The sequence below is a fragment of the Apodemus sylvaticus genome, chromosome 5, assembly GCF_947179515.1.
Source record: "Apodemus sylvaticus chromosome 5, mApoSyl1.1, whole genome shotgun sequence".
Lineage (NCBI taxonomy): Eukaryota > Metazoa > Chordata > Mammalia > Rodentia > Muridae > Apodemus > Apodemus sylvaticus.
This window is the reverse complement of record NC_067476.1, coordinates 160534197-160547268: the sequence shown is the minus strand read 5'-3', so window position 1 is coordinate 160547268 and position 13072 is coordinate 160534197. Positions and strand designations below refer to the sequence as shown.

The 13072-nt window shown below is 47.2% G+C and overlaps 1 protein-coding gene across 2 annotated transcripts in view; it reads right to left on the bottom strand.

Annotated features, from left to right (window-relative positions):
- The window catches only part of Znf831 (zinc finger protein 831), an 88631-nt gene extending 76244 nt beyond the window's left edge, over positions 1-12387 (bottom strand). For both annotated transcript variants that reach the window (XM_052184479.1, XM_052184480.1), the window contains exons 1-2: positions 12305-12387; positions 11930-11997 (exon numbers count right to left, since the gene is read on the bottom strand). The gene's annotated coding sequence lies outside the window, so the exon portion shown is untranslated. The remainder of the gene's footprint in view (positions 1-11929; positions 11998-12304) is intronic.
- Between the last annotated feature and the right edge of the window lie 685 nt (positions 12388-13072).

The window sequence follows — 13072 nt, the reverse complement described above, 5'->3', positions numbered from 1 at the left end:
CCATGTGTTTACAATGAAGTATACATCTTTTCTGAGGGTGCATTTCTACACATTTTGAGAAGCAGATATAATAGTGTAACCTTCAACATAAGGAACACGAATTAGAACATTCCCCAAGGCTCCCCAGACCATGCTGTGGTAAGCGTCTTCCTCTCACCACACACACACACACACACACACAAATCTGGTGACCAAAGATCTGTTTCTAGTTCCAACTTTGCCTTTTCTAGACTATTCCTTAATGGAGGCATGGACAGAGTAGCATGTTCAATCCCGCTTCTGGTGTTGGAGATGACATTGTTGAGACCCTCCCACACTGTAGTGTGCTTCTGTGGCCACCATGCCTCAGTGGCCTTCTCCTTTCCATTATCCAGTGCAACTCTGTTGGTGGATGTGACTGATGTTTGCACTGTCAGAGGAGGTCATATGGGACAAAGACAAGGCCTTCTGCTTCTGCACACGACCCCCCCAGCCCAGAGAAGAGTGATCCCCACATCTAGACAGTCTTGTTTTCTTCCCTCAGCTTACCCTCTCTAGAAATCCCCTCACAGATGTACCCAAAGGACCTCTCTCCTCATCTCGGCGTTTCGAGATCTAACCAAGTCCACAATAGAAAGTGTCAGTCACACAGGCTCCAACGGAGGGCTCCATGGATCCAGACTCTCAAAGTAGAATTCCCCAAATGCCCAGCAAAGCATGAGTCATATCAAGGCCCAGGAAGACCTCAAAGGGCATGGGATCAGAGATCCAGAGAAACCAATGCCAAAGATGTCAGCTATCTGGCCAGTAGAAAGCCAACCACGGTAGACAGCTTCGGTGAACATTGGCACATAAATCTTGAGCACATGGAAAACGGGAAGACTGGGAAAGAAATCAAAGATTTTCAAAACAGTTCTTTTAGAAGGGGGGTGGTGGTGGTGTAACGCTCTAATCAAAAGTTTCAACCCCCAATACGAGGCTCACCAGGAAACAGAAGGAAGCAGCAGGGACAAGGAGAAGAAAAGATCTGGAACCGAGATAATCAGGCCTGACCTCTCTAGACAACATAAAGAAACGCAGAAGGAAACAGAGACAAGAGTGTCAGGGACCCAGGAGACCAAAAAGGATCTGACATTTGTGACCATCAGAATTCTGGAAAAACAGGAAAAGGAAGGTGGGAATTACAAATGTTGATGGATGGCTGGGAAGGGGCTGGCTGTGTGAAAGTGCTGGCCATGCAGTGTAAAGGGCTGATTTTAAAGCCATCCGTGGGGAGAACCTGGGTAAAGCGGGGTGTGGCAGCCCATCTGTGATCTTAGCACTCTCGGGGCCAGGTGGGAGGCAGAGACAGGGTGCCTGCATGAAGGCTGAGGGCTGGATGGTCTAAAGACACTGTCCCAACAGGCAGAGAGTGGTGACTGACACCTGGAGTTGCCCTCTGACCTCCACAGGCACATGACAGCACGTGCGAATCTGCAGTGCACACACATAAATGTGTACAGGCACCACCCGAAAGAGGATGCATTTACAAGTTTCTGTAAGAACTGGGCTTAATAATAAATTCTAGTAAGCCTAGCACTGAGGCCGGAAGATTTTAATTTCATCTCTAATCTGGGCTATAATGAAAGACCTTCTCTAAAAAATAATAATAAGAGTGTTCAAGAAAGAATAATGGTAGCTCCAATATGCCAGAGGGGATAACCCTACATTTATAAAGGTAAAGTGACCCCTAATCCAACAGTAAACATGAACATGAGCCAAATCTAAACCTAAGCATAACCTTGGCCACACCCTAAACACCAACCTTAAGAGTAATAACTAATTCCAAATCCTAAACCCAACCCTAACCCCAGTCTTATCCTAAAACCTAATCCTATTGCTATCTCTAATCACAGCCACAACCTTAACACAAAAAGTTCTTCACTAAACCACACCAAATTGCATAGGCACCAAACTCCTGCCTCTAATGATGGAGAAATTAGACCGCACTGAGTGTGAGGAACCATTCCCAGTGGGGAGCAGCCAGACAGCAGCGCCTCAGAACCTGGGGTGAGAGAGAAACAACCGACACTACTAACTCTTATATCCAGCAACTCTTCTAGAGTAAGACGGAACAAGATGGTCTCCAATGACATCTGGGACAAACCAGAGCAGTGGCTCTCAGTCTGTGGGTTGCAACCCCTTTGGGGGGGGGGGTTGTCTCATATTAGATGTTTACATTAGCATCATAACAGTAGCAGAATGATAAAATTGTAACAAGAGGATTCTATGGTTGAGAATCACTACCACATGTGAAGCTGTCTCAAAGGCCAGCGGTGTTAGGAAGATTGAGAACCAGTGGGCTAGAAGCTCTTCAAGAGGAGTGGAGGGAGGGACAGAGGAAGTGTGTGTAAAGGAGGCCCAAAAGCCTTTAAAACTGCAGAAATAAGCAAGAATGAGCAAGAAAACAGTAAAGTATGGCGGGGGGGAGCCACATACCTTAGACTTTTAAAATTACCTTTCGTGGTTAAGACAAGCATTATAATAGGATTTGATATGGTTTTGAGTATTTGTGCAGGAAGTAATTGACATTTAAAACATAAAGAGCGGGACAGGCTGTGGAGCTGGCTCAGTGGGTGCAGGGTATCCTGTGCAAGCATGAAGACCTCGGTTTGGTCCCCCAAGCCCACATAAGAAATTGATCGTGGCAGTGCGTTCCCGTAACCCCAGTTTGAGAGAGTAGGAACTACAGACAAGCAGACCCCGGAGCTCATTGGTCTAGCCAAGCCGATGACTCTGGCCCCATGAGAGACTCTGTCTCAGAAAATAAAGGCAGAGAGCAGACAAGGAAAGGTACCCAATGTCCATCCCACATCTACACATCTACACGGTAACACATGCATGTGCACTCACGTGTATACACATACATGCACATACACAGCGCACCACACACATGCCCAAAAATGAAAAACAGAGCTTTCTATACTTCACTCCAACAGTGGCAAGCTACACACATGCAGACCCAGCTATCCCCCAGTGTGCACAGGGATTGGTCCAAGGATACCCAAATCTTGGGATGCTCAAGTCCCTAAAACAGACCAGTGTCACTTTGTGTAGAAGTCCCTCTGGGAGCTGGTGGCTCACGCCTTTCATTCCAGTACTCCAAAGGCAGGTGGATCTTTGAGTTCGAGGCCAGCCTGGTCTACAGAGTAAGTTCCAAATCAGCCAGGGATACATAGAGAAACTCTGTCTACAAACAAACAAACAAACAAACAAACAGGGCTCTCTCCCTGAGTCCTGCTTCCCTCCCTGTGTCCTAGGAACGAACTCCAAACCTACTGACCCGGCAAGTGGCCCCGAAGAGAAAATGCATGGCCAAACCCTGATTGCGAGTGACTCCTTTTGAGATGTACTCCACAGCATCCTGACCAGCCCTGTTTGCTCAAATCAGAGACCTGTACCTCACTCTTATAGTCCAAACTGCGGCGTCTCCAGGAGCTCAGAAGCCAACCCACTTATACCCTTTCGTGGTACTCCCTTTGGCCCCTTGGTATAGCGACTGTCTGATTTTTATTAGTTGCTATGCTACACTACCCAGCATGGCTTCCAGGACGGAGCTTGTCTTCTGATTGGATACAGATCACTATAGACTGGTCCCAAGGAGAGATCCTTACAGATATTGGGATGTGCGTTAGATGGCCTTAGACTCAAACAGGAAGCTAAGTTTCTTTCTAGTGAGAAATTTGAGTCTTGCCACCCCTGGTATGCCAGAGCACTACAATTAATCAAGCTGTCAACTGGGGTCAAGTGACAAGTAGAGCCGGCTCTCTGGGAACCTGAGCAGTTCCGACGTGCGCACAGCAGCAGTGCAGAGCATAAGGACCATGGTACGGAATGGATTTTCCTAAGTGTCCTTGAGTGCTAACTCGGAGAAAATGACAATCTCAGGCCCATTAACTCCCACCCCAGGTCATGCTCTGAAAGTCATATGGCTTCCATGACTGCCCTGAAGAAATCTCTTGTTCCTGACACGGGTGAAAACGAAGCACAGAACTTACTAGTGCAAGTTGACGAATTCAGAGTCTTGCAAGTGTTCGTGTGAGAATTGGGGGGGGGGGGTTGTTAATGGGGACCCTGACTCTTGGAATGGGAGCATCTTAGACTCATGAAAATAAGCTGCATTGAGTCAGCTGCTCTGAACCCTCCCATTTCTAAAGAGTTACTGTCAGCTGGGGATCCCTGTGAGACCTAACCCTGAAGCAGATACCTTGTAAGAGATGGCTGAACCTTTGTGGAACCATGACCTTCCCCTGTTGCACTGAAACTCATGAGTCGTGTGAAGGACAAGGGCTAGCACTCCGTATAGCCCAGGAGGAAAGAGGTGGCACAACTGAGAAGCCTCTGCAAACAGCCACCAGCAGCCACCAACAAGCACCTTATGCAAATGAGCCTGAGGGTTTCCATCAGGGAGGGCAGGACCAACAGCAGTGATCCTGAGAGGTCTCAGACATAGGGATCCTTCCCAGAGATTCTTTGGTTCAATGTTCTGGTTACATAGCAAGATAGAGCTTTACCTGTAGGCTGGAACATAAAGGTCTGAATGTCACAAGGGCCTCTAGATAAAGAGGTAAAGAACCAGGCTTCCCTCACATGACAGAGACAAGGGGACCCAAAGGCCTAGGACAACTTTGTTTTTCATGAAGACTCATGGAACATTGAGAGCTTCTGGGAGTTCCCACATTCCCTTGCTCTGTGGACAGGGAGAGCTGTGGGTGATGCCATTCTGACAAGTAGTTCCCTCGCCACAAGGCAGAGATGATCCCAGAACAGTGGACGGGGAGCCAACCCTCCCGTGGTAGCACTTGACCAGCAAAGGCAAGATGGGTGTGTCAACTGCAGATAACAGGGACGCACCAACACGGTGGGCTCTCTGGTACATGAAGACCTGTGATGGCTGCTGCTGAGCCCTGAAGACCCTACCAGTGGAAGAGTCATCAGCCTGCTAGGACATGACATCTCAGAACAAGAAAACCCTTAGCTCAAGAAGAAGGTGCCTGACTGCAGTCCTCAGCAGAGACCCCCCAGTTCTCAGTCACCTGTCTTCTCAGAATGAAGTCACAGATCTGTGGATCCTTGAGTGCCCCAGAGAGAGGCCTCTCCACAAAGCCTGTCAACACAGACTCTCAGACACACGGATTCTTGCCCTAAGCCTCACAAAAGATGCCTGTGGCATCAGAAGAGGGTTTTCTCATACTCCTTAGGGATTACCAGGTTCTCCAAGAGGTAAACAGCTGAAGAAGAAGAAATTGTGGGCTGGCTGCTGAGGAAGACAGCCAGAGTGGTGAAATGCATCTGTTAAGCAGTTATACAACCAGTAAGCCATGTGCATAGCTGGGTAAGGTTTTTTATGAACATTACATATAGAAAACAACATCTCTATCAGCAAGGCCACACTCCTTGACTGCTTCTAATTTTATATCTGAGATGGTGCTTAGCTTCAGGACTTGGCCTTCAGCAAAGAAAACATTTGGTGAGAGCCTCACTGAGCTAGAAGAGTGGTAAGCGCAGCCTTTGCAATATACAGCACCCCTCCTTCTCACCCTGGAGACAGATGAGAGCCTCTTCAGGAGATAGGATGCTCCACTCTTGTGCGGCAAACACAGAGCTCTGTGTTGTTACAAGAAAGTTTAACAGGTAGAAGGGAGCCTGCAGCTGAGAATCTGCTGGGAGACAGCAATTCTATGCAGCTTTTCTCCTACCATACACAGAGCTAAGTTTTCCCGACAGAGGATGCTGGAGGGATAAGTCAAGGGTAAGAATTTCCTGAGCATTGCAAGGTGTGATGGTCAGCGGTGTTGGTGTGGGCTTGGCCAAGAAACTACCCAGGCCATAGGCCTCAGAACACACTTTCTCAGCTCCAGGGAAGCCTCACCTGAGAAGCAACCTGCCCATAGCACACACAGGACAGACCCAGAGCTCAGTCTCAGCAGTCTCCTGAGGACCAGACATACACAGACATCTGCCGGTCCCTACAGTCTGCCTATGGTTAGCATGCCCGTGAAGAACAGCCATGTTCTCAGCTGTGACTGTGAGCTTGGAAGACCTGTGTCCCCTGACACCCAAACTTTCCACACACACCTATGTCTCCATCTGGGAGTGGGCTGTCTCCAGCTTACACTCTGGAATGTTCACCTACCATTTGCCTAGCTACTCCATGCAAGCTGTAGTCTGGCTAAGTAGCAGCTCTGCTATCTAGGGGTTGGAGCCCATCGCCTGCAGGAGTACGGCTTCCCTCCATGTTTCTTCTTCCTCAGTGTTCTCTCCACCTTCCCTCGAGGATATTCCTGTGTGCTGTGGAGGCTCGAAGAACCAGCCGCCCTCAGTGTCTCCTGTTTTACCTACTATGTGCCCTCCACATCTTAAACAGAGCCTAACAGCTACACGAAGAGGGCCTGCATCCTAAGTCCCAAAGTAGCCAAAACAGATTTAAAGAATTACAATTAGACCAAGTGTGTTCTTAACCATAATGGAATAAAGCCAGAAATCAATAAGAGAAAGGAAACAGGGAAAAACTCCAACTGCTTGGAAACTAAACAACACACTTGAAAATAACCTATGGGCCCAAGAAGGAGCCTCGGAGGCAATCAAGAGAACGCTGCTAAATAAAAGCAAAGAGACAACAGCTCAGAATCTGCAGAGCACACCTAAGAGAGTACTGAGAGGAAATGCGGGGCACGAAATGTTTGCATTAGAAAAAAAAGAGGTTTAGGTGAAAGCTCTAAGCTCCTTCTGCAATCTAGCCATATATATACATATATATATAATCATCCTAAGCAAGCAGAAGGAAGAATATAATAAAGGTTGGGGGAAGAAATCAATAAAATTGAAACAAAAATAACAGAGAAAAAAATCAATGAAGCAGAAAGCTTGTTCTTAGACAAGTTTAATAAAATTGATTTAGAATCTCTTCAAAGACAGACAAAGGAAGAATCAGACAAGACACAAACTATCAATATCAGAAATGAACCAGGGGCTATCACTACAGACCCCACACGCTTCGAAAGACTCACAGGGGAGTCACTCCACCCCACACACTCAATAATGTGTACGAAATAGACCAGCTCTCTGAAAGGCATAAACTGCCACAAGCCACTTCATCTGAAATCGATAATGTGAACAGCGTTCTAACTATTATCAAATTGAATTTGTGATTCTAAAAACTCACAAATAAGAAGTCTCCAGGTGCTGGTATAGAAAATTAACTTCACAGAGAAATTAATACTAGCTCTAGACAGAGACTGGGAAAGAGAGACTGTGTCATGGACCCAAATGCCACCCTCACACAGTAGAAAGGTCAGGCGGAGTCCAGCACCCCTCACCAGTCTTGATTCAACCCCTTTCAAAGGATTATTAATTAATTACTAACTAATACCTGTGAAGAATCACACACCAAGACCAAGTGTGCTCCACCATATTAGCTGAGTAGAAGAGGAAAACACATGGCTATATCAGTCACCTCAGAAGCAGCTTTAGGCAATCCAGCAGCCATTGTGGAGAAAATGCTGTCTTCCCAGTGTGACAAGCACCAGTTCCAGCACTGCAAAGTGAACATTAGCCAGGAAGAGGAAAAAAACAAGGGAAGGAAAGATGTCCATTTCTCTGACTCAACAGACTTCTCAAACTTCAGAGAACTAAAATGGAAAAAAGGTAATGTAAAATCCAGGCAATGAAAGACAGACACACGGACTGCAAAGGAAGAAATGAGTGTCCCTGTTGGCAGGAAACATGACTATCTATGCATAAATTCCTAAAGAATTAATGAATATCTTTAGAAGTTTTATATAATAAGCTCAGTAGCGACAAGGTCAACACACAAAAATTAATTATATTTCTATGCTACTTGCGAATTACATCAAGATTCAAATTACAGTGTCATGTATACTTGAAACTGCTATGTGGAACTCTAACAAAGCATTCCAAGGGCTCACAGATTGCATCTTGCACTGAAAAAATTGCTCAAAGAAAATATAAATAATGAAAAGACTTATCGAGTCCCTGGGTTAGAAGATTCAACCTAGAAAAAAATGTCAGTTATCCCCCTAATTGGTATAAAGATATGGATCAAGTATTATTAAAAATCCCAGTAAGAATTTCTTAAGATCTAAAAGGACAATAAAAGAGGAAAAACCAGATTCACATGGTTTGAAAACTCATTATAGAGCCATGGTAACCAAGGCCGTGCTGTCTGGAGGCTAGATATGCCGGTCAGTGACATCTCACCATAGCGAACAGTGGAAATACAGACCTGCACAGAAGCACCCAACCGGGACAAGGTCTCGCTGTGTACACCAGGCTGCCTTCAAAAATCACAGAGATATGCCTGCCCTGCCTCCTCTGTGCAGGTCTAAAGGCATCCCCAGTTGATGTTTGACCAAAGTCCCAGACAATTCACTGGAGAAAGCCTAGCATCGCCACACATGGCACTGAGGAATCGACTCTTCTGGGGTGGTGGGGGGCATTAAAGCAAAAAAGGAGAGCCTAACCTTAGTTAGATGAATAGGAGCTCAAAACACAGACTCTGAAACTATGACACCCTGGCGGGGGGGAGGCGGAGGACAGGGGAAACCCACAGATCTAAGGAGGAGTGTCAACCACAGGGATCATGAGACAAGGTTAGACCTCACTGAAATGAAAATCCTTTGCTCTGTGAAAAGCCCATTTATAGAAGGAAGAGAAAACCACAGTTGCAAACATGAGGGGGGGGGCGGGAGAGGAGCATTTGAAGTCAACATGGCTGCCAAAGGACCCATATCTAGAACTTATAAAGAGCCACGGAAACTTACCAGTGGAGACATCTGATGATAATGCAGGTAGAAAATGAGCAGACCGTACAAGAGATGGGCCAACAAGGTCCTACCCATGGTGCACTACCTGTGGGTGTTCTAGAAGACCGTGAGGCCGTTACGAGCATGCAGCCAGTTATCATGCTACACAGCTCTGGTATTTTCCAAAGAGACGAAAGCATGCTCTCACACAGGTCTGCACTGTCCACATTCACACCGGCTTCACACCTCATAGCCCAAGCCAGCAGCAGTCCCACTGAGCTTCGCTGGATACCAGTCTAAGCCAGTTAAGCTAACTGTGTGTATCTGTACCATAGAATCTTACTCAGCAATAAAAAGACTCAAACTAGAGAGAGGCTGGGGGAGGATCTCACTGGACTAAGTACCTATAGCGTACAGTGTGAGGACCCGAGTTTGATCCCAGAACCCACCTGAAGAAAGATGGGCATGGTGATACACATTTGCAAGCCCATCACCATAAAGAGAACCAAGAGAATCGCTGGGGCTCACAGACGAACAAGCCTGATCTATTCAGCAAGTTCTAAGGTAGTGAGAAATCCCTTCTCAGAATGTAAGCTGGGTGATACCTAAAGGACAACAGCTTAACCTCTGGCCTCCACACACGTGCACACACAAATGCATGAGATGATACTCCGCCCCCCCAACACACACACACACACACACACACACACGCCTACCCACACAGAAACACATACAACAAAACTTTAAAAACAGAAATAAAAAACAAGAAGCAAAGTAATAAGTCATGTGAATCTCCAGAGAATTGGAGCAAAGCCAGACCCCCAAGAGCTACACACGATACAGTTTATATATATGATATTCTTCTTAAAATTTTGTGAGGTAGAATTGGAATTTAAATCCACTTATTTGTTCCTTTGTGTATCTGTTTAGCTTGTGTGCATGTGTGTGTGTGTGGGGGGGGTGGAAGCATGCTATATCACAAATGTGGAGGTCAGAGGAAAATCCTGCCGTGAGCACCCTAGGTATCAAACTCAGGTTATCAAACCCGACAGCAAGTGCCTTTACCTGCTGAGCTCTCCTACCATCCTAGAATAAAACATTCCTCCTGTGACAAACTCTAAGGCAGGAGGTCAGTGGTTAGCCAAGCTTTGGAGGAAGACGGGATGGAATTGTAGGCTGGAGTCAGCTGGCCACTAGCAGGTCTTTGACGAGATAGGAGAGTCCTGTACCACTGCCAGTGGGGAAAGTAGGAGAACAACTGGGAACTCTGTTTGGTTTTTACAGATCTACCAAGATTTCCATAAAAGACTAAATGATTAAAATAAAAACAAGTGAGTAAACAGATCAAGAGGAAAGGAAAGTTTCTTCTCAGCCCCCTCTGTTCAGCGCAATATCCACAAAGTATCAACTCTGTGCCCCGAGCCATGAGTTCTACTGATGGGCACTGATGGGTCACTTTCTGTAATGCTGGCCTGGAAGTAGCAGGGGTGCTCCTGCCTCAAGCCAGAATGACTGGCATATCTCATGTTTTAGTTTTCATAATCCTATTGAAAGGAGATTCATGTAACTGCCACCCCTGGAAATACTTCAGATGACCTAGAAATCATCATAGACTTCAGCTGACTTGAAGGAGACGCTCAAGGCCCTGTCAAGTGTAGTCAGCCGTTGCCCAAACGACACTGTAGACCCGCTGAGATATGTATGCTTCTTGTATCCTGAGACCATCCTGAGATGCCTGTGCATCGGAGTGACTCGGACCTGAGACCCCCAGAGACAAGAGGTATTCATTCTTGCATCTTTGCTATCTGAAAAGCTTGAGACTTCTCTCTGAGGTTGTCGCCATGTCTCACAATAGACTCTCCCGCCTTTGTTCAAAGTGTTGGGTGAGACAGCATCTGTGACTGGTAGCCCAGGCTTGCTCCCACATGGCTTGTCCCACATCAAGCCAAGGCCTTCCCACCTTCCTTTTCCAGGCCCAGCTCTGTGTAGACAATGTTTGTGGCCTCTGCCAGGGAAAAGGTGTCTCTGGCTGGTGACCCCTGGCCCCTCGCTGTGAGCTCATTTCCCCAGGCAGCTGTGCACCATCCTCTCAATCTTTCTGTCTTTTAGGTAAGCCTGCAAGCAGAGAGCTTCTCCTTTGTAGCCGCCCCTCCCCCCGCTGCCCAGCAAGTATCAAAGAAAGCTAAGATTCACATCCCAGCCTTGGAGTCTCCTTGCAGACCCAAAATGGTCCCCCAAACTTAACGCCCACTCTGATTTGCATTCACCTGTGACCCCAAACACTAGCTTTCAGCGGGACGATGGGAAGGGTGGCTAGGGGCCTCCCCCCCCCCCCCCCCCGCCTGGACATTCACTGTGCCTGCTGAGTTTATGCCACCTCTGTGTGTCCTGTCCCCTGCTGGGTTAGCAGATAGCATCTCAGCCTTAAACTCTGCCTTCTCTAAGGAGAGAAAGGGTGGGTTGCCCTAGCCCTGCCTCCCAGACTTACCTGAGATTCCTCCAACTTTCCCACTGAAAAATGATTCTCCTGGGTGGCTGATCAGAATGGCCAGATGCATGGGTATTTAGGGCTGGGTGTGGAGACATGGGGTGTGTACGGAGGGGATGTATTTTCAAAACTCTTGGGCTAATATATGTTTCTAGCCGATTCACACCTCTGGTTTAATTAGGCCACTTTAGGTGAAGATCAGTTTATAAAGCAAAGCAATGTGTTTCATTACTAATCTTTAAACATTGTGCCTCATTTTATTTTGTATATTAATTCATATTTTGTGTATGAATATTGTGTGTATGTGTGTGTATGTGTGTGTGTGTATGTGTGTGTCTGCACATGCATATGTGTATGTATGCGCACGCGTTAAAGATGGTTGTTCCCTTCCCTGTGGGTCCTGGGAACCCAATGCAGATCTTCTGCAGGAGCAACAAGTGCTCTTCACTACTGAGACCCCTCTCTGCCCCCCCTTATTTGTCTTTCTCTGTTTAGCAGAACACAGACTGTAGGCGTGGTTTCTGACAAGCATTATGAGCTGCTGTAAACATTTTGACAGGTGCAGCCATGGAGGTAAACACACCAGAGGCAAGAGATTGAGTTGCTTCAAGACATGCCTAGAAGATTCTATATGTTGAGTCCTGCAAGATTCACATACCTTTATGAAGGGTAGTAGGTTCTCAGACTGTGAAGCTCTGCTCTAGAGCCAAGTAGCCCAAGCTAGTCCTGAAAAATACACAGGTCCATGGAGGGGAGAGGAGCCTAGACGGGCCCTCTCCCTCTCCCTCTCCCTCTCCCTCTCCCTCTCCCTCTCCCTCTCCCTCTCCCTCTCCCTCTCCCTCTCCCCCTCCCCCTTGCCCTCCCCCTCCCTCTCCCTCCCTCCCTCCCTCCCATCTCTCATTCATTCTCTTTCTCTTCTCTCTCCCTCCCCCCTCCCTACTCTGCCAGGAAGGTATCTTAGCAGTCTCTATCAGTGTCACCTCTTCAAGCAGACTCTCAGCACAAAGCGATGTCCCACACATGCCCCACACACCTCAGGAAAGAGACAAGACCGTGTCCCAGAGGCTGACATTTGGGTCAACTCCATGTTTCACTGAAGAAAACAAAACAAAGCGCCTTGAGAAACCTGGAGGACACTGCGGTGGAGATGAAGCTCAGTCTGGCCCAGAAAAAGGAAGTAAATTTAATTCTACGCATTGCTCAACATGACGGTAGCAACACTCAGAAAACAGGAAGCAGGAGAATCGAAAACTGAAAAAGCCTTCAGAAACCATGACTATTGATCTGGAAACCCAAGAGGCCCAGAAAGCCGGTGTGCGATGTTCTGCTCTAGAGATGGGGCGGCGAGAGAGCAAGGGCGTTGGCCCTCCTGGAGGTAGGTTGGCGTGAATGTCTGGAAGGTGTCGTGTGAGTATTTGCATTGTAGATGACCATGGCAGGAGCGGGGCACATCCCTCTCTGCTGGGGTGACATTTTCAGTTAAAACGTGAATGTTTTCCGTATGGATATGTCTGCATATGTGTTCATGTCTGTAGGTTCCCAGGCAGTGAAGCTCTGCTCTAAACCAGGTAGCCCAGGCCAGTTCTGAGAAATACAGGTCTGTGGAGGTGCAATGTCTATCTTAGAATATCACACCAAAATGCTCTCCCTCAAGAGGAGTTTCTTTTTCTGCCCCAGTCTCCACTCTGTTCTCAGATGCAATCTGAGAAGCAGAGAAAGATCTAGCAAAAAGAAAAGGTTGTGAGACGTGGCAGGCCAGGAAGCCCTAGCTGTGGGCTCTGCCAGCGGATTGTTCCGTGAC